The sequence below is a fragment of the Sander lucioperca genome, chromosome 6, assembly GCF_008315115.2.
Source record: "Sander lucioperca isolate FBNREF2018 chromosome 6, SLUC_FBN_1.2, whole genome shotgun sequence".
NCBI lineage: Eukaryota > Metazoa > Chordata > Actinopteri > Perciformes > Percidae > Sander > Sander lucioperca.
The window spans coordinates 20,378,665-20,401,261 of record NC_050178.1 but is presented as its reverse complement, the minus strand read 5'-3'; the positions used below and the strand labels follow the sequence as shown (position 1 = coordinate 20,401,261).

General features: G+C 40.2%; 1 protein-coding gene and 1 long non-coding RNA gene across 6 annotated transcripts in view; one reads left to right on the top strand and one right to left on the bottom strand.

Annotated features, from left to right (window-relative positions):
• Positions 1–22,597, bottom strand: part of LOC116034505 (glutamate receptor-interacting protein 2-like) — a 379,804-nt gene that overhangs the window by 149,660 nt on the left and 207,547 nt on the right. The window lies entirely within an intron of this gene.
• On the top strand, positions 14,292–18,594 carry LOC118495252. Its single transcript, XR_004897583.1, has 3 exons — positions 14,292–14,303; positions 15,815–15,817; positions 18,496–18,594. It is a non-coding gene; the product is annotated as an uncharacterized LOC118495252 (long non-coding RNA).

The following is a 22,597-nucleotide window of genomic DNA, read 5'->3' as shown; positions in this document are numbered from 1 at the left end:
TGCTCTGGCTGTCCTCACAGGCACACCAAGGTTTGGTTATGTTTGGTTATGTTGTCCTAGGTTTGCTTTTTGCTAAGTTTACACTTTATAACACCAACACACACACTCACCTATTTCACTCATGCACACCCTACACCACTGACGCTACTGATTTCCACATCCCATTCTGTATATAGTTAATTTGGTCAAATTTGGTTCAGTTTGGTAAAAAAATAGTAATAAAGTATTGTTTAAACATTTAACATGGTGTTGTATCCCTCTTTGTTATGACCACCTGAGCCATGTCATGACAGAGACGAACACGCGTTTCCTGGGTGAAGGTCTTTTGTTTTTCATTGGGACGCAAACTTTGCTCCCCCGCTTGAAAGCCCTGTGTTTTATGACCCACCCATCCACCCTGACCTCTTCCTCTACGTGGTTCTTTGCGCTCTTATACAGCGGCAGTTACTGTGGCGCATACAGTAAAAAATATGTGGAATACATACAAATTCCAGTCATTACTTTCCGTAGCTATATGTAGTGGTTCATTAGAACAGCCTGATCTATAACACCTAGTGTTTTTTTTAGGTTTTAGTTTCAAGAGACGAAGAGTCACATATAGCAGCTAATGGTCGGCTTGACGCTGGGTAGTCGTCGTTGTCAAGTTGCTTTATTCAATGAGTTGTATTACATTAGAATATGCTCTATGTCACGTAAGTTAAACTGAGTCATACAGTACAGAGTAAGGTTAGAATGTGTTATTGTCTTGTAATATGTCTTATTCATCTTGTCATATCCATGCAAGTAAGAATTAGGTCTCTATGGTGAAGTCTATTATAAAATATCTTTCTTGGAAAATTGTCTCTCAGTGAAGTGTGATTAAAAATAAATGTGCACTTAGTTTATGACAGTACATCTAGCTTTGTTCAGGAAGGGAAGAATGAGTCACTGGTCAACTTGCTGCACTGAATAAGGACATGTTCTTATCAAAATGCCTTTCAATATCAAAAGATTGCATTCTAAGTGAACATTTAGAAATGTTTTTTTTTTTTTTCCAAAAGTTTTTCTATGTACTTAAAGGTGCAATTGGTAAGACTTATAAAACTAACTTTCTGTCATATTTGCTGAAATCCAGCTCCTCTGGCACCACCTACAGCCTGTAGTGTGATTTGCAAAAATCCACAGCTCCCTGTTCAGCTACACCAATCAAAGCCAGGGAGGATGTCTAACTGTGTGTCAATCACTGTTCATGCACACGCATTCATTCTCCCTTGTGGGGGGAGGGGCTTAGGAGACCATCTTGGCTTTAGCAGAAAGGGGGGAGGGACTGAGAAGTTGTTGATGTTCAAATTTGTTGGCTAAGTCCTGGAACCTCCCAATCCTACCTACAGCACCTTTAATTAAAGTAATTTGGAAGTGTCTCTAGTCAATTTGGTGCCTGTAGTCAAGAGTATATTCGTATGTCTTCCAAAGAATGAATAATCATAATGAACTAGAATATGAACTAGAATAAGTCTGGTAAATTATTTTTTTTAAAGTTCTCTGTGTAAGGGAATGATTGTAAAGATTTACAAAGAATATGTTTACGGCATTTACTTTTTAACTGGGACGATTGGTGGGATTGCTGTGGACGAACTGGTAAAAGCAAGTGCTGTTCGCCCATGTATGCAGCTAATTTAAATAGCTCTCGTTACTGTATTGTGTGAACAGTTAAGTTTTTTATTTAATATTGTACGTGGAGTTTTCATTTGCGGGGTGCAAATGTTCCACCAAAATAAGTTCCTTCCCGAGACTAATTTACAGAGCCACCGTTGCTGCGTTGGCTCTGTAAGACGATTGTGATTGGTTTAAAGGAATGCAATCAAGCATTTTTTCTCCTATGCTGGAATGTATGTGTGGTGTAGCCAGACCTTACTCCGCAGCGCTGTGGAGATAAGTCTGGCAATGTGAGACTACGCTTTGGTAAAAGTCTTCTTTTGTTAAATAAAGTATGCCGTTGCATCACATTGTTCGTCAACTTGTGATGTTAAATAAGGACACTTAAGCACAAAGACAGCAAGCTGCGTTTGTTCAAAGTGAAATTGTTTGGCTGAGTAAAGACTTATAGCCACTTTAGGAATAATGCAGAATGCTTGGCTTGGATAAGGTTGTGTTCACAGTCATCTAGCGGTTCAGAAAAGAGTGTCTTCTGTAAAGCCGCTTTGGGAAACAAATTAGAACTCCTGAAATATCAAACAAGTCTTTCATAGCGCCGTACTGCTGAATAAGTAAAGTGTCCACACAGAGAAATTGGATCAGCTGGAGTGTGTTTGAAGTTCTAAAGTCACAGCGTGGCCTCAGTGATCCTCCTCTCGTGATACAAAGAGGCAGGCTTATTGTTGCCTCAGCTCCATTCAAGAGCTTCTTTTCAGAGCATTTGCAAATGAACATCTTGTGACTTATATCTGCTTCCCCCAAAAATACACCATGCATCTTTAAGGAAGGACCGTACGAAACACTTTGTGTGTCTCTCTGCCGGTTTTTTTCCACTGACTCGGCTTCCCCGAATCGTTTCAAAGCTGCAGTTCCATAACTGCAGAATTATAATGACACAAAATTGCAATCACTGTAATTATAGGATTATTGTGAGTATTATTAGACTGAACATGTTCCCACTTACATAATGATTGTGTATGCACTTCATTCAAGGACTGACAGAGATGTAATTGCCACAGCTTGTTTCTCTCCTCTTTTTTCAAATACTCACATATAACCAGGATGTAAATCTGCATCTCCTTAATTATCTCCCTTTTCTTACCTCTCCTCATGATCTTAATGATCATCTCCTTATTTCCTCTCTACCTTCGGGTTTGCAGAGCTCATCACCATCTCCCACATCTCTCACTTTCATTATTTCTTATATTTCAATGTCATTATTTCTTGTCATAACTATCCGTCTGTCCATCCAACGTCTGTCCTCCCCCTCGCTCTCTCATTGCTCATCCATCTCTCACCTTCCTTTTCCTCTAATGAGCAAAATGTTCACAATCTCTGCTCCAGATATGTCAGAAATCTCCCCTGACACAATCAAACATTCATCACACACACATACGCACAATAACATGGCAGATTGTGCATCCCCGTGTCTCTGAAGGCTTGTGAGGAGAGCTCATCGCCTTCCTTGTCTACTTCCTTCCTTTCTGTCTGTAAAGACATACAGGTAATGATATGTTTAAATTTACATTGCAAACTTGGAGTCCCCTGGACAGTGTAAATGTTTCCACTGGGATTACAAACCAATGACAGCTGTGATCATGGCATTAGATGCAAAACAATATGTGGCACGCTTTTCTCGAGCTGCTGCAGATGAGCAAATTTGCTTCCTAATAGGGATGTTAACAATTAACCCTTTATTAACCGACTGACAAAAATAATTTTGACTGAATCAGTAAAACAGTTAATTATTATTAAATGAAAAAAAAGTTTGTTGCATGGTAAAAAAAAAATAAAAAATAGGCTATGTTTTTGCTGCAAACCTTTCTGCTCTGACTGCTGAATGCCGCTCACAGTGGCCAGCTACATTCCACTATATCGATGAGGCCACCGGTACAAGTCAAGACTGCATAAGTTAGCTAAAACATCTGGATCGCCCCCTGATGGCTGGCTGCAGTATAGGTCATAAACCGGGCATGGGGCATAGTAAAAACCTGTCATGTACACGTCAAATAAATTTTTCCCAAAGATAGTTTCTGACATTTTAGGTAGTTCTTATCACACTGATGTTTGTTCAAGTGTTCATTTTTCTGATAAGTTTGGTTTCTATTCGTTATTTGTACCTATAAAAACGTGGTGAAACGTCATGATTGACAGCTGTGATTGACTCACAACTGGTCGAGCGAGTGTATAGGCGGGGATTCCCCTGAAAGGACTGGCACCTCGCAGTAATCTGTACCCGGCTAACAGAAACCTTTTGTCAGCTAAATTGCAAAGGCCGCTAAACTTAACCGTCACGTGACCGGCTGGCGGTCGCCTAATTTCGTAAGATAGCATATGAATTGTTGTGCATATATTATCTTACGATCTTACGATATCATACCAACCCATTCACAACCAGCGTTGCATCTTTAAGGGAACGCACGTCAGCTACGGGGTAACCTACAGCCTAGTTACAGATACGTGGGTATGGCTCCAAAGCTACATCATAACCTCTTAATACAAACTATTCATCCAGCTAAACACAAGCTTTTGGGGACCTGCGTGGTACAGTAGCACGGCCAAACACAGGATGATACCAGCAGGTTGCTCATGACCCAGCATGCAAGTATCCCTACATACAGTATAAACAACATTGAATGTAATCAGAAAATCAGTAAGAGCATCAAAACTAACTAAATTACTTTTCTCAGATCTAATGGTTGTAGTTGGTCCCCAGTGGACTTCTTTAACAAGTTTTGTCTTTAAGCTCTTTGAGCTTTTGATTGGCTCCAGCTTTTCCAACATTTTAGACACAAATATGGTAAAAGTAATGGTCCAAAAAGATGTGATTTTCTTTTATTGAAAAACCACATTTTCTCAAGGAAGGACCCCTAAACAACCCCACCAAATACATACACTTATGTCTTTAACAATATAGGGAAAACACCGCAACAGGGTTTATGGATAGTTTTAAAATCAATCATCTAATTAACCATCTGATAGTAAAGTGTGCAATAACAAAATTCACCAAATTATGTTAAAACTTTTGTGCGCAACTATTTGATATTAATGAATGTCTGTTACATGCAAGCCATTGCTAAATGAGTTGATATAAAGCTAATTAAGAGTCCTCCTTGGCTACTACCAACTGCATGGAGGAGGGGTGGGGGTGGTGCACGGTCACGGACGGCTGTCATGTGGATGCGCCGACAGTGTTGTGGTCATTACTTAGAATTCCTCATGGGGGCGACAGAAACTATGCACTATAGCTTTAAGTCTGCAACCCAGTCCCCACCACAGGCACCCACCACAGCTTAATCTCTGCCTATCGGATGAGTTGTTAGCTCAGCTCAGCTGTAAGACTCTGGTGTTTGTAACCGGCAATTTCCACTGGATGCGGAACGTCTGCGGAACGTCTCCGGAACGTCGACGGAGTCATTAGGTTTCCATTAAAGTCAATGTGTGACTGTAGAACGTCTGCGTCCTGACTCCGTCCCAGTTCCGTCAGTCCGCAGCCCTCCGGAGCAGATACGCAGAGCTTCTATTTTTGACGGACGACGGAGAGCTCCGCAGCAATTCAGCACAATTCGGATAGTGCGGGACAGGATGTCGAGCACAGAAACAAAATAAAACATCCGGATACTTTTCAAAATAAAATGCACCGTGCTCACGGCAGGTCATATTTCCCTGCACTACACCTTGAAAACACAGCACAGAGTTGTTTCCCTTCTACTCCTCTGGATGGAAACAAACTGTTGTTGGTTTTGTGGTTCTGTTTATAGAAACTACATCCTGTTATATCGTACGAACATACGTGAATTCGCGAGATCTCGTGGTCGGCTGGCCGCAGCCGTTACGCAACAAATCCGGACCTGGTGGGTATTGACGGACGGCGGAGCACGCAGCCGTTCCGCAGCGGAGCCGGTCCGGTGGAAATCCACGGTAAGTGATACAACTAGATCAGACATGAAGGCAATTCATAGTCTCAGCAACAACATTTTAGACTATTGTATTTGTGTTTGGTTTTCTTCTTCTTGTGCTCTTGTATGTGTATATACTGTATGTGTATATGTAATTGGGTCTTAAACATATAATACAGACAGGGATAGGGCTACTTATATCTGCTAAAATTACCAATTTTTATTCATAACATTATAGGATTTGGAGCCTAATAGTGAATGTAATGCAGTGGAAACCAATCTTCACCTAACGTTGATTGATGTTAAATGCTAATGTGTTGGATGATGTATTGACATCCCTGTTGATGCATGTAAGAGCCAATATGTCAAATGTCATTTGTTTCTTACTAATGGTAATGATGCCAAAGATGACTGCAATGATTCGATGACTATTGAATTCATATTTAATCCATCTTCCAACACTGCCGGACACCTGAAAAAACTGGAACAGAGCGTCGGCTCAGCCTCTTCAGGGTGATGTGAAGCTGCCATCAATCAGCAGAGGGCAGTGATGGCACAGTGAGTGGAAGAAAGAAGGAGAGAAGGCAGCAGGGTGTATTAGAGAGCAAAAAGGAAAAAGAGGAGAGAAGAGGATACACGAAAAAGGGAGATGAGGGGAGAGGAAGTCAATGGAAAGAGAATACAAAAAGAAAGGATGAAATGTAGGTGTTGAAGAGGAAGGAGGGGATACAAAAGGGGGAGGAAATAGGGGGCTACGTGAAGGACAGTTAAGGGGAAGAATAAGAGAAAACATGAGAGGATAGAAGTGTGTAGATTGGTGGGATAAAATATAGAAAAGGGAAGGAATGGAGGAGAAATGGGATGGTAAGATGAGGAGAGTTAGAAAGAGACAGTACAGAAGTAGGAGAAGAGGACACAAGAGACAAGGAGAGGTGAGAGATAACAAGACATGCTGATAGTTTACTGTCAGGAATGGATGGGTGTCCGTCAAATTCATTAAAATACCTGAAATAAGATGTGTATCAATTGATAACCCATCATATTCTTCTAATATCTACAGGCTCTCAGGACAAATACTATGTTGCGATTAGTCCCCAAAACAGGACGTTTTTACTCAGAACTTTAATACCAATCCATCTAGTATATGTTAAGATACTCCACTGGATAAGTGAAAACTTGCTAGAGGCAGAAAAGGAAAAGTCAGGGAATCACCAAAGTCATTGGGTTTCTTCCTCTATGGAGCATGGATGTCTGTTAAAATATCATGGCAATCCATCTCATAGATGTTGAGACATTTCATTAAAACCCCAAAATGTCAAACCTCATGGTGAGACGAGAAGAAAAATCAGAGAATCCCCAAAGTTAGTAGGATTCATCATCTAGGAACCATGAATGTCTGTATAAAATTGTATGATAATCCATTAAAAAGGTGTTGAGATATTTGAGTCTGGCCCAAAGTGCTGAACCGACTACCCAACAGTGATATTGCCATCCATAGATCCATACTAAAACCAGTATGTGGTGAAGAGAATTTGAGCATAAAGGTGAACTAAATGAGCTGTGGAACGAGCAACTGCGTTGGTCTTTATTCAACAAATGGAGCTCGTTCTTTCGATTCTTCAGTCAAGTGGTAACAAGACTGACAAAGACATAGTGTAACCCCCATCTTTTGTTAAGCCTGACCTTTGGTGTTGGATGTGAATGGACTTCACATCAGCCATACAAACTTTCTTCTTCAAGGACATTGAGCCCCTCCCAATTGTTTAGCATCCACACTTTGAAGCTGATTTTCTAAATGAAAACCACGAGATACAGTTAAAAGCCCCAAAGATCTAAGATATTTTGATATGCATTTGTCCACTATGAAAAAATATAATGGTTAGGTCTGTCACACTCAACGGGCAAGTCAGTTCACAATCGAAGCGACAGTGTCTAAAGTCAAAGGTCAAAGCTAAGCTGAGGTACCAAAATCACTAGACAACGGCAGAGTCAAAAAAACAGGCAAGGGTCTTAACTTGGAAATACGATGAAGGAATGCTACAAGGCTATCACGTAGGTACAAAATGATGGCAACTAAGCCTTAGATCCTACCAAATGCGTCAGTGCTGCGTTCTGGCGGCACCAGCAATCCCAACCAATCATGACAATGCTTGTGATTCTATGCAGCATGTCCCAGAAGAAGCTCTCCGCTCTGCTCCACTGAAAATACGCGTTAGGTCTATTTTTAACGGAGCCACAGGGGGTTCAACAAGCCGGGCAGGGAGGGCAGGGAGGGCAGGGGCTAGAACAACCAGTCAATTTTCAAAATAATCATCCTGTGCAGACTCCAGATTGCATGTCCATAACTAACTGATAATAACTGGACTAAATGGAAGAAGCCATTTAACTATGTAGACTACTCACTTTCATGGTAGAAGCACAATATCCAGGAAACAACCAAAACAACAAAAAATTGCGAGTCGGGCAGGCAAAACAGTCCACTTTCAGACGCTTACGGTGTGGTATGACGCATGAACGGAACAGAACCACGGCACAGCCGCACCTGGTGAAATTCCAGGTGACACAGGTGAAACACATTAGGGTGATGATTAGGTGATCACACAGGCGGGAAAGCAGACAGACACCGGAAGTGAAGCGACCTGAAACGTGACACTAAAGGTCTTCAAATGCCTAAATAACGCTGTTCCCCCACCCCTTTGTGAAAACAATAACAAGACAGCAAAGTGGTACCAGATCCACCACCCAAGCAGCATTAAAAGGCAATTGTAGTATCCCTTTCCATAGAACATAATTTGACCAAACTGCCTTTTCAGTAAAAGGGGCAAAATGATGAAACTATCTGCCAGACCACTTGAAATGTATCCCAACATTAGCCACCTTCAAAAAAAATACAAAATTGTGGCTAATTCAGGAACAATATTGCTCTCATATTTAGTTTTTACACTGTGCTCTTCTGTATACTTTCTTTCAATTCCATTGTATTTCATCTCTCTCTTATTTTTAATAATGCAAATCTGTATAATTTTTAACCAAAAGCCCTACTAGGGACAAGTGTCGTGAATTAGCTTCAGCTAAAAACACTATGATACATACATCAGATGACTGTTTAAGAAAATCTATGTTTTTTTTGTATCCGTCCCTACCTAAATAAACTTTAATAATAATAAAGGTGGCGAGGATTGGAGTTTCAAAATGAAAAAAACAAAACAGTGTGTTTCAAAGCTATTTTGACCTTAGAAAAACAGATTAAATGTGTAATTGCTAAACACCAGGAAGAAATACTTGGCTCATTGCTCCACTTTCTCTCTCCTCTTCCTCTCTCTTCAGTTCACAGTGGTGTAAAACCAACTCCCTCCTAACTCAAGCTAACTAATAAACATGTGTATACAAATGATAAATGGTGCAAACATATACAGACATGAGTTGGCTCATTGTTTCACTATCTGTCTCTCGCTAAATTCCGGTCACATCATTACTGCTTAAAATGAACTATCCCTGACCAAATCAATCAATATTATGTGTACACATAATACATAATTAAGCATTGCGTTAGTTCGTGCAGGACACGGAAGTTGTAGGCCCACTAATTGAATTATCATTCCAGCCACTCACAACCAATCACAGCCATTTTCACATCAGGCGGTCCATTTAAATGTCTCCCTATTCCTCTCTGCTTCCTGCTACTCAAATGCTGCCTCACACCGCTGCTGCTGGTAAAGCTTGCTTCCACCACCCTAACCTCCACCTTCCTGGTTTTGGGTGTCATCATAACTATGTCTGAAATTGTTTTGATGTCCTGGATTGAACCTACTCTTGGGTACAGGGGGGTCTCAGCAGTGTGCTCCCTGTGTCATCTTAGCATGCTGCTTGGCTGATCCAGGGAACATCATCAGAACAGAGCCTTCATCGCCAAGTATAACTGTATTTCCATGTGTTGCAATAAATGGTTAAATCTATGACGATGAGTGTTCCTGACTGAATTTATGTAAACATATACAAATCTGATGATTAAGTTGGCTCATTGTCTCACTGTCTTCCACTCACAATTCAACACTGTGAAGTGACCCAATCCTGACTGACTGAATGAATGAATGACTGCAGGGTAATGTGTTGGCTTCACATTACAAACAATAGCAGCTAACAATAGAATCCAATCATGTTTGTGCGCTTCTGTCTTGACTGACGCTACACTATTAGCTGCAAAATATTACGTTCAAAACAGACATATTAGAAATGCACAGTAGCATTACATGTCAATTTTATGAAAAGGAAAGGTCAGTATTGAATTTAACTGCATTCCATTTTATTTTACCTTTTTATTATTATTCATAGATTTGTTTGTATCAAGCACATTTGACTGAACATATTTGTCTCATCTCTAAATAACAAAATATTACGCAGGTCATTGTTATTTGTTTATGCCGGTTATCCAAAGATAACCATACGATAGTCACGAATCGATGAGCCTTTTCAGTTTCAGCCATCAAAAGTCAGATCAGCCTGCGCTGCGACCACAGATAATCAAATGATACATTTTCACTTTCCTTGAGGATTGACGAAGGCAGAAATTGGTGTCTTATTTGCTCTTTTGTTAAAGAAGTTGAATACAGGCTAGGTCTTTGTCAGTGAGAAGAGAACAGTCATGCTAACTTACTTTGTATTTGTACCTAAATTTAATTCGTGATGCCATTATTTTCAAATAACGAGACCGTGAGACAACAAGATCAATAAATTGTGATTGCCAAAGTACAATGTCTGATTAGACGTCGTCATTGTCATGATATCGATATAGATTGTGTCAAAGCTAACATCCAGGACACTGTTAGAACTTCAGACACAACGCAACTGTTTCTCAGTTTCATCTCTGCTTATCAATTTTTTTGTCTCCTTTGTTGTTTTGTAAAGCTCTCTGTGGTAAACATGTGTACAATTCCTTTAAGCACAATTGTAGATATAGAATATGATGCATCATTTTCCTCCACCTTTTTTTTCTTAACATTTCTATAATCTCATTCTAGAATATTACACCTTTTTTATAATAATAATAATTAAATTTTAGTATTAACATTACAGCACACTTTGTACTAACCTCCATCCTGGACTATACATCTGCCCATTGCACACACTATATCTTTCTTTGCATTCTGCACTAAACCCATTCAGCCTACTTTCTTTTATACTAAACTGCTATTTTGTATACATTTGTCTCTGTTTCTGTATTTATTGTTAATTTCTTATTAATGTTTGATATGTTTGTTTGGGTATGCATGCACCTATCAAGGCAAATTCCACATAGGGTAAATGCTGTGGTAATAAACATCTTTCTGATTCAGTCATTATTATTGACTAAAACTATAATTAGTACATTGCCTTGTTTTCTTCCCTTCATTTAACTAATTGAACTTCTGTTTTTTGCATTTTATATTCTTCCTTTTTTCCTCGCTTCTTTCACTCTCTTCCCCACCCAATTCTAATAATTCTTTAACTCAATGTCTTTTTCTTTAGAGTTACTGTCTGTGTTTGATAATGATGATAATAATGATGATAATTGCGGTGTCTTAGGACCAGATTCTGTCTGTGTGTGTGTGTGCGTGTGTTTGTATGTGTGTATGTGGGCCAATGCATCATGGTATTATGAATACCCTTCTGCATCAGTGTGTGTGTGTGTGTGTGTGTGTGTGTGTGTGTGTATGGGTTATATGTCATGATATTATGAATTATACACAATGTGAATTTCACAGCGCTGACCCTATAAATAATATATTTTGAGAATAACTTAGTGAGTGTGTGTGTGTGTGTGTGTGTGTGTGTGTGTGTGTGTGTGTGTGTCTGTGTGTGTGTGTGTGTGTGTGTGTGTGTGTGTGTGTGTGTGTGAGTGTGATTTGACACTTAATATAATGCACTAAGCCACAGAAGAATGCTCCTGATGTCCGGGTCTTATAGAGCAGCAGCAGCAGTGAAAAGCCTCAGCAGCAGACTTCACATGTTACATCCTCGCAGTCTAAGAAGGCTAATCTCTGCTGACACTGTGTGTGGGCTACAACATCCATATTAAAACACAAAAGCACAGTGGGGTCTTGAAAAAATAGGCCTACTGGAAAAGCACACCCCCAATCTTCTATTGCATGCTGAAATGTCATCTCCTCAGGAAAAATAAAGTGAACTCCCCGAATAACTATCCTCCGTCTCTTCTGGCTCTAATCTGCTCTTGTCTAAAAAAAAAAGGAAGTACTTAGCTTTCACACTTGCTAACTCAGTGGTCACAGGACAACGCATTCTAATGAACGGGTTCGGTTCGTATGATATCCTACAAAATTAGGCGACCGCTGGCTGGTCACGTGAAGACCGGTCACATGACAGTTAAGTTTTGTGGTCTTTACAGTTAAATTTAGCCGAGTAAAGGATACTTTCAGCTGGGTTCCGGTCACTGTGAGGTCCCACTCGTATCAACGGCAGTTGCAGTGGGGTTTAGCTTACAGAAGGTGACTGTGAGCCGGGTACAGAGCACAGTGAGGCCTGGTCTTTTCAGCGGCCGTTGCAGTTTATGCGACAAACGGGGATCATCGTGAAGAAACGACAGTTAAGTTTAAGACTAGTCAACATTAGAAAAAACATTGTGCTTTGGATTGAAACAGCGACCCCCTTAAGTGGTACTCCCAGGACACAAACACCGGTTTCCTGGGTGAAAGTCTTGCATTTTCCCCGGGGCACAAACTCTGCTCTCCCGCTTATAAGCCCTGTGTTGTATGACCCACCCATCCACCCCGACCTCCTCCCTACACGAATCTTTGCGCTCTCTACAGCAGCAGTCAATGTGGCGCATACAGTAATAAAAACATTGAATACATGCAAATTACAGTGCATTACCTTTCGTAGCTATATGTACCAATGGCCTGCACAGGAACATGTTGAGGTGGCTCTGTCAGTTTCACTCATTAGTGGATGCTTGTGTTACTGGTTCTGTTGAAAATTAAATCTCTCACGTCCAACAAGGGAACCTCTCGCTGTTATTACAAAATAACAAGTCATCATACATAGCAAAAGGAGCTCGAGAAATCACACGTGATATATGGTTATAAGAATGAAGAAATGCTTTCAATCACAGCACAGCTAAAAAGGCCGAGTCAGGACCCTGAGGTGGACGGTGTGCAAATTAAAATCTGCCCCCCCTGAAGTTAATATCACAAATTATGAAGGGGTCAGCAGTGTTGAGTTGTAGGAGCTTCCCTATAGTGTTAGGTGTGTTGGTGTGTGTGAGTGAAAGAAGTATGATAGCTCAGAGAAGCCCCTGAGCCAATGAAGCCTTTCCAAGTTTCTTGTGGGTGATAGAGTACATAACCTGAGTACACTCAACACTGCTGCGCCTCTGCACTGTTGTTTCCACCTGGAACCTGCATCTCATAAATGCCTCCGTAACACTGCAGATATAAAATACATTGGATGTTCCAGAGGAACAGGGGTGTTCAAGAATTTGCAGTTTTAGCAAAAACAAGAAAAGTTACTACTTGATTATCAAAGTCTGCTGGATGATGACAAACAAGGAATACATGAAGAGGCCAGGCTCTAAATAAGACCTAGGTTAAGAAATAAAGGACTACATTCATTCTTAAAAAAATGACCAGCTAAAATAAAATGGGAAAAAGAATTAGAGACAGAAATATCCCAGGAGGATTGGCATCTAATTTGGAAAACACAACACTCAACAAGTTCCAAGAGGTGGTGAGAATTTGGCTGGAAAAACCTGATTCACTTTTTCATCACACCCCAAATCAAAAGCAAAATATCCCAGTCACAGCAGCAGTGTTGGAGACAGTGTGGACAAAAGGATGCCAGTTACTCCCACGTTTTCAAATATTTTGGAGTAAAATATACTTAAGTTTAAAAAAGATTCTGGGATATGAAATACCTATTGATGTTAAGGTCCTGTATTCAGGGATAATAAAGCTCTTAATAAAAACGACTGGTATTTGGGTAAGATATTGTGTATTGCCTGTAAGAAAGCGATTACAAAGATTTGGTACAATCCTGAGTCTCTGAGCCTTAAACAGTGCATGCACATAATCAAGATGATCAATACAACGGAAATGATAACTTTTACTCTAATATCTAGAAGAGCAATCATCAAAAAATGGGAGAAGATATGGATGCTTTTTCACTGTGAATGTCTGTGGCCATTTAACACGAGGGATCATGTAAAACTAGCTGTAGTGCCCGTTTGTATTTCCAGTTAATACAATATAAAAATCATTACTGCATGAAGAAAGAGGGTAAGATTAGTGAGGAAATTCAAGCCAGGCCAGGCATTCTCTGGACAGGAGCGGTGTCGCTGCTATTCATATGCTAATTAGGCCAGACACTCTCTGGCCAGGAGAGGTTTCCCTGGTATTCATGTGCTTACTAGAGCCATTAGCACCTCCGCGGGAGCTCTCCACATACGTCATGGTTCGTTTCCGACAATATGTGGCACAGACGAACGTGACGTTCACAGCCTGTAAATTGTCGTTTACTGCCGAAAATTAGGGAGATTTACGGGTGTTTACAGGGACGAAAATCCCACTTTTCATGCAGTGCTCCTTGGTGTGCTGGATTAAAATGATACTTCTGGAGCCAAATATGCTGTTACATCCTGCATCTATTGAGATCTTATATTTCAAGGTTTGTAATACATTTTCATTGGGCTTGGTCTCCACGTGAGACTAAATGATTACTTTTTCAGAACAGAGTGAAAGAGTTGAGAGCGGAGCGCCTGACTGTTACCCGAGCAGTGGTCTGAATCAAATGAACTCAACATGAAACCAACTATAAATTCAAAGATTAAAGAGTCTTAGTGGACGCAGAGAAGCTGAATGTTAAGTTAATCAAACTCTGTGACTGCAAATCAGCGTTGATTAAATGACATATTTTTGCTGTGATTTCTAGGATTGTAATATTTTTATGACTGTGATTGGTTTTAATTGTCTTTAAAAAATATAATACCTTGTATAACATTTCCAAATAAAATAACATAGAGAAATCTGAATTTAAAACATAAAATCTCAAAGTCGTCAGTCAGTCTTTAGAGGTTAACGAGACAACCCCCAAAAAACGGCAGCAATTAAGACCTACGTTACATTGACGTTTCTAGTGGCGGCATCCTCTAGTGGCCGCAGTAATTATGACGGAGGAGCAAAGTCCCGCATGTCACTGAAACCTACATTTTGTAACCCCACCCACCATCTTTTCCTAACCCTAACTGTCCCGTTCTTGTGCCACATGTCAGTAAAACATACGTCCCGACGCAGAGCATCAAAAAGTGACGCCAAGAGATGAAAAATGCTTCTGTGGGTCTTATTAGAAGGTAGGGAACAAACAACACATATCGTCACATTGGTGGGGAAGGACTTGTTGGTCTACAGCCATGCTGTCGACCCTGTGAGGCTGTACTTAGGTAGAGCAGTGGTTGAAGCTTAATGCTAATGTCAGCATGGAAAAAATGCTTACCCCTAAGGGGGAGTTTTTTAAAACTTTCAATTTCAAGCAGGAAGTCAGGTGATCATGAACGTCAATAGGACACATCATCTGGTAACCATGAATGTCTGTGGAAAATGTCATGGCAATCCCGGGAAATCATTTCCACTGGGATGGGGAGGACATGTCTTCCTCACTTCCTCACAAAATCCTATTTTTCTCCCCATCACTGTTACAGTTTGTTAGATTTACTCACAGCAATCTTACTAGATATTTATGGACTTCGTTGCCCTGGGTTTTGCCTCTACAGTACATACGAACTACTGCCTGACCCAGGTTAAACCTGCAGCCTGCAGCCCATATACCCCGGCCTGAAAAAGTTATTAGCAGTGCTCTTTTTTGTGTAGATGCACATACAATATTTATCTAAAATGTATATATTTGGCCACACAGAGTTACCCTGGCTGTTCCCAAGCAGTTAAGTACCCCAATACTATACACACTTCTAAACTGTATCAGTTGTGCTGTACTGTTATATCGGTTACATCTGAACAGCCTCCCTCTAATAACTTTTCTGCCGCATAAAGTAATATATTGGTAATTATGGATCGTGTACATTTACCAAATCAATGTATTGGCCGGTGTTCAGACTAGAAACAGTTCTGCATTAAAAATGCAAGGGGCAGTGTTGGAGTGAGTGTGTTGCTTCAGGTACCAGTTGTAAGAGGAATATGTGGAAAAGAACAAAATAGAAAATGGAGAATAAGTTGTCTGTTATTATGTAATGTTCTGAGTAAGTACAACGTCATGATAATAAAGGCTGAAAGTATATTTACTGAATTCACATTCAAATTTCTTTTCAAAAGACACTAATAATCTGACATAACTAATATGTTTTGTTTTTTTTTTATTGGATGCCGAGCAGCCTCGGCAGATGCAAAAAGTGTACAAAATGAAATCTTCACGAGATCAAAAATGAGCACATTTAAAACGAATGCTTCAGACGCTGCCTCGCCCACAAATCTAAGTAAGCTGCAGCTATTTTACAGACGCATGTGTATTGGAATTTATTCTTTCATATTTTAAGAGTTTCATTCCGAAAAGATGTATCCACTGTTGGAAAAATGGGCCACTTACAGTAGGCTGACAACATGACTGCATGACATCAAAGTTAAACTAACTGCTGATTAATAGTTATGTGGAACATTTCAGAAGATGGAATTTTTATAGAGTGCTGGGTACAAAGTCATTCTGCACATGAATGTATTTATAGACGAGCAGAGAGAAATCTGAAATCAAGTTTGCTATCAGAAAATGAAATGCTATCACAGAAGATAGCGCTTCAAATGCACTAATTTGCCAGATCTTTAACTCTATTTTCCAATAATTACAGATAGAGAGATGCTATAGTACATGCTGCAGCAATAAACAAGCCAGAGTTTATTAACACTGATACAGCCAGTAACAACTACTGTTGGCTGTGGGAAATTAGGGCTTGGAGAAATTCAATATTTACATGTAGAGCTGCAACAATTAGTCAATTGACAGAAATTTAATCAGCCATTTAATCATTTTTGAAGTAACAAATCCAAACCAATTGCTTGGTTTCCAGCTTCTCAAACTGCTACATTAGTAAATGACAACTTTTTTACAATAACCTCCAGGTAGATACCTCCTGCATCCCGTCCATACAGTTTACCAGCACCAAGCAAACGGGGGCGAGGAACAACATGATATACTCTCATGTCATTCATCTTAAATGCATGTTTGATGCTTTCATATTCCAACACTTTCACTAACATTAGGTTGGATACAGGGGCAGGGCTAGAATGGGGGCACGGGGTGGCACTGGCCTCCCCTGGAATATGATTGGCCTCCCCCCTCTCGCAAATCCATTGGACTAGAGCGCTGTCAATCTGACAATTTTGATTTCCTTTGGATCAGAGTACTGTCACTTGGCTGCCTGTTCTGCCAATCTTCCCAGCCCTTGTCACATGACCAATTCATGTTTCCATGATGACTAGCCAGAATTCTGATACCATGGAACCAGCACTGGAATTGTTTTTTTTGTTTGTTTTTTTTAAAGTGGCAGACTGAGCCTATAGAAAATGTGTATTGTATTGTGATGTCAAAATGAAAACAAGTAAAACTAATAATTAATGTGATATTTTATTTAGGAGAATTACATTATGTTCTATCCCATCTAATATTTCCTATATTTTTAAGCAGATTTTCTACGCTGTATTCTGATGAAATATATATAAAAATAATGTCCTCTGAAATGACAGGCGGCCTGCGGTGCCCTATACCCGACTCATAGTCACCTTTTGTCGACATGACCATCCGGCTGTCGCCTAGTTTCCATACCTCACAGGGAAAATGTCTCACTGTGAAACTATCCCACTCAAAAGAAAACCAAATCAACTTAGCACTGTGGCCATTTGCTGTTATCCTACCCTTGTTATCTGCACTAATACAGTAATTGTGGAAACAGAAGCTCCACAGTGAGTGTTCCAGAGGCCTCGCGCTGTGACAGAAACATGTCATCTGAAGAGGCCTGAGGATGGAATTAAACTGAGCTGTGACAAATGAAATGAGCCTGGAATGGTAGAGTGGTGGTGTTTCCTTCAGGCAAACACAGAGGCATCAAACATACAATTATAATCCAAGAGTTGCCACCGACAAGCAGCACACAAATATGACAAAAAATGTACATATGAATTCCAAGATCCATCAAAGCATGAACCCGTTCTGAATGTTCAAGACACTGCAGTCATCAATCTTGGTACACTACAGGAAACATGCTAAAGTTTAAGCCAATGTCGAAGGTATTCTAGAAGCATTAACCGCACTACATCTGGTGTCATGACTTCAATTTTCCCCTTGAAGATCTGAGGTTTTCTGCTGAATTTAACCAGTGGAAAGTCTGACATCAACTCCATTGGGCTGATATACATAATATATTAATCCTGAGACCTGTGTCCCCCATGAAACTGTCTCAGGAGACTATTGCCACAGCAGTGTGCAGCTTTAACATGGAGGATGAGACATTCATAAATATGGACTGAAAGCTGTGCTTGGTGAGAAAAAGTTTGCTTTGGTCTTGACTGATTAGGTTATAGAAAAAAAGAAAATGTTATAATTCCATTATATTTGAAAGTTGTCATTTTTGTGGTTGAACTGTCGAGGTACGTTATTTTGTATAACCTGCTATGGTATTATCTTAGCTGCACAAGTTTAATTGATCCTCTTATTGAGCAAATAAGAGATGAGCCATTCGTACATAAAGCTACGAAAAGTAAAGCACTGTAATTCCTAAGCATTCCACGTATTTATTCCTCTATGCACCACACTGACTGCCGCTGTATAACAACCTGTGGACTGCATAATGAGGAGGTTGGTGTAAATAGGTGGGTCATAAAACACAGCACTTTTAAGCAGGGAAGCGGAGTTCGCTTGCCAGCGAAAACAAAAGACTTCCACCCAGGAAACACGTGTTCGTTCTTCGTGAGTGTTAATCCAAACCACAATCTTTTTCCTAATCTTAACTAGTCGTTTTGGTGCCTGAATTTAACTTTCGTCGTTGCATGACGCCACCTTTTTTCGGCTAAACTCAACTACCACGGCCCCTGAAAGGACTGTCATCTGGCGGTGCCTGTAGCCGGCTCACAGTCACCTATTGGCGGCTAAACACAACTACCAACTCCGGCTGAGATGAGGGAGCTCTGTAGCTGGTTTCACGTGACCAGACGGCGGTCGCCTAGTTTCGTAGGATATCATACAAATTGGTGTGCATACATTTTCGTACGCTATCGTACGAACCCATTCATGAGAATTTCGTCGCATAGAGGGAGGAAAGCAGACAGTCTCTCAAACACAAGCATATGTTGCAGTGATCATTTAATTGAATTCAATTTCTATTCAATTTTATTTCTATTGTCAAATCATAGAAGTTATCTCACTTTACAGATATAGTAGGTCTAGACCACATTTTATTATTTACACAGACCCAACAATTCCCCACAGCAAGCATTTTGGTACAAAATCATACAGTTTTTGTTTCTGTTTTTCTTGGGTTTTTTTCCAGATCGTAAGCACGCATCCAAGAGAAAGCTACGGAAATGTCACAGTGCCGACAAAAACTAAAATATGGTAAGGCGAAATGCCAAGGAGACAAAAACATGTTCCAAAATGAGAGTTAATCTGGGGTTAGCTTTCACCCGCTTGGGAGGAGGGGGGGCAACTATGAATGTGTGTTTACAAACCGCAATGGACAAATCCTAGTCATTGAGTCTTTAACGTTACAGCTTACAGTTGAAATCCTCTTGAATCAGAGAGCCAGAATGTGTAATGCTGGAGCTGCTTTATTAGACTCATAACTCTAATCCAACAGAGCAACTACACAAGATACCCTCTGGGCTCTGCTTCATAGAGCAGGATTCTGTGGGTTCTGTGCAGCTCAATGAGTAGAACAAAGCACTAACACTGTCAGGGTTAGGGGTTCAATTCCCATTAGACATAGCCAAGTTTAACACATGCAAATTGCTTGGGGCAATAAGTTAAAGACAACCATTTTATACACAAAAAAAAAGTTATATTCAACACTCACAAGCAGTGTCTGTCTTTCCTGCTTAAATCCCACATTTTCTGGAGATGGAGCTCAACAACAGTTGAATCAGGAAGACATTCATTCTTCTATTCTAACCCTAAGCCGCAATGTGTGCCTTCTATCTATTCATGTATTGTCTTGCTTCCATCTTTTATGCTATCAGTTAGAAATCTAAAGGATTTGTCATAATTGCATACATCTAAGCAAATATCCATCTGGCTTCCCACTGAACTTCATACAACTGATTCTGTATGTTTGAACTGTAGTAAAAAAAGAATCAAAGTTCCCCTTCGTTGAACTATGACTTGCACATTTGCACAGGTTATTAACACAATGTTGTCTTGATGCAAATCAGATCTTTGCATTAAATCATTTAATACACAGCCTTTTTGTTGAGGTGTGGCCAGTGTTAAGCTGGGGCCATCAGTGTGAGGTTCGTGGCTGAAATAAAGGAAAGTCAGAGCAGACAGTAATGGAGAAAGAAAGGCAAATGAGAAGACAAATGTTTTGAAAAATAATCAACGTTGAACTAGAACTTTAGCTTCTTCTTCTTCAGCACCTACAGTACTGATTACCTCAGACTTAGGTTGGATGGCAGTTCATTACAATGAATGTTGGAGGCAAATCTTTGACTAACTGAACGAGTAAAAAATCTGCCCCCCTTGAGGCCTGGAGCTTTAAAGAACTAGCAACTCATTAAAGATTGATGGACGTGATTTTCTTCGCAGGTGAGAAACAGAAAGTGTATCTGATCTAAAAAAAGATCTACATGGCAGTAGAGACTTTTCCACATACCTCTGTGTGGAATGATATATATTTAATTAGCTGAGAAGGCAAGGTTGGAGACAGGGAGTGAGTACAAGCGCCCTCGGGCAAATCACCACCACATTGTGTGTTTCCAGTGCATCACACCTGACGTCTGGTTCGCTCGACCCCTCATTTAACCTACTTGTTAATGCGGTGCAGAGGGAGCCGACGGTGGCGGTGCATCAGGACGTCACTTGTACAGTCTGTTCAAGTGAGAGACTGGGGTTTGACGGAGTCTAATGCCTTCTCTACATTAAGTCGCTTTGCTCAGAGCCCCAGGGGCTCGCCAAGGGATGGGAAGGTTTAGCTAATGAACGGCAGAATATGAGAAGTGCATTATGTTCACCTTGGATTTGAATTAGCTTTGAAGACGGCACTGCAGGAACAATGAGGACAAAAATACCAAAAAGTGACAGCTTGCATTGTCTTCTTGTTGCTTTGTAAGTCAGTCAAACGTTCTTGGAATAAAATGTTAAATCACAAAAAGGAATATTCATAACATGAGTTTTCTGTACTTTTCGTGAAAAAGTCATTCTGGTACAGCCTTTGTTTTTCTACTAAACCAGGGAACATTGACTCTTGAAAGACTTCTAGTGGAAGTGGGGCACATTAGACACACAACACACTCAATCTTTCATGCTGTCATGCTCTCCAGACACAAAGTGAAACTCAAATATCATGTTCCAGCAAGTTTCTGAGTTTCTTTCTTAGATATCTGTCTCACTGCCTCTGTCTCCTTGGGATGCTGTTTACTTTAAGAAAACAGTATAAAAATCTGACGTATTTTGCAGAAGCAGAAATCATTGGTAGGTATGCCATGTACTGTAAGAGCTCATCCAGGGCCCAACCAGGGTATTTTAGCTCAAATAATCATTGAAATATACTTTTACAGGAAGTTATCAAGACTCAATCCTGCATTAGAGCTGCAAGCAATTGTTCTTTACCATTACACTGTAGAAAAGTGAGTTATTGAAGTATTTCAGTGACTAGAACATTCTCTCTGAAGCGCAACAGGTGAAAAAAACAAAACCTGATCTGCCCAGACCAATTCTGTTAAGGTTTAAACTAAACTGCAGCACGACTTAAGCAAGGCTGTAATATACTGTAAGTGGGGAAGTACAGGGAACATGTTCCGACACCTCCAACGTTGGATCCGGAACCTTTTTTATTGGATCTGGCACCTCCTGTGTCACTATGAAAAATTAATCACCTAAATGAAAAAAATAAATTACTGTTGGTGTAGTGTTCAAATTGTTATCTGTCTTTTTAGTCTTTATCCCCATTGATGTTCCACAAAAATCTCATGTTTGCATTTTCGATGTGTTTTGAGGTGAATTTTCAGGGTAAGACAGAGGGGGGAGAGGGACGGAGGGAGGGGAGGCACTTCAAGTGACACATGCACTTGTGCTGGTTGAGATGGCTGTTAGCCTCGTTTCACTCAGGGGGAAAATGTCAAAAAGACAACAAAGTTTGCTTAACTTGTTCAAATATGCTGGCCAGTCGGATCCCAAACAAGCAAAAATCGTTTCCGCCGATCAAGAATGTGGAGACATTAGCCTACATTTCGTACCCATGCAGTGCATGTTCTGAAATTAAAATAAACATTTCCCTGATGTACACACAGCGTTGTTTAGGTTTTTTTTTAGTCAGAGAAGCTACGTAGGCAGTGTAATTTTTTTTGTTCCGTTACCTCCAACCTTCGTTTTGAGTCGCCGGATCCACCCCCCATCTGCGCTCCGGGACCTCCCACTTTACAAATTAAGCACTGGGGAAGTTGTAGGTAATCTCTGAGGTCACAGTTTATGCCTATCGCTGCTTTTTAGTGGTATTCCCCTTAGAGTAGGGCTGCAACTAACGATCTTTAATCTGTTGATTATTTTCTCGATTAATTGATTAGTTGTTTGGCCTATAACATTTCAGGAAATGGTGAAAAATGTCATGTTTTGTCCACTACGCAGTTTACTGCCATAGAGGAGTGAAGAAAATAGGAAATAGTCATATCTAAGATGCTGGAATTAGAGAATTTTTACTTTTTAACTTTTTTAATAAAAAATGACTCAAACCGATTAATCATTATCAAAATAGTTGGCGATTAATTTAATAGTTGACAACAAATCGATTAATCTTTGCAGCTCTAGATTCACTGCAATACAAATGGAGA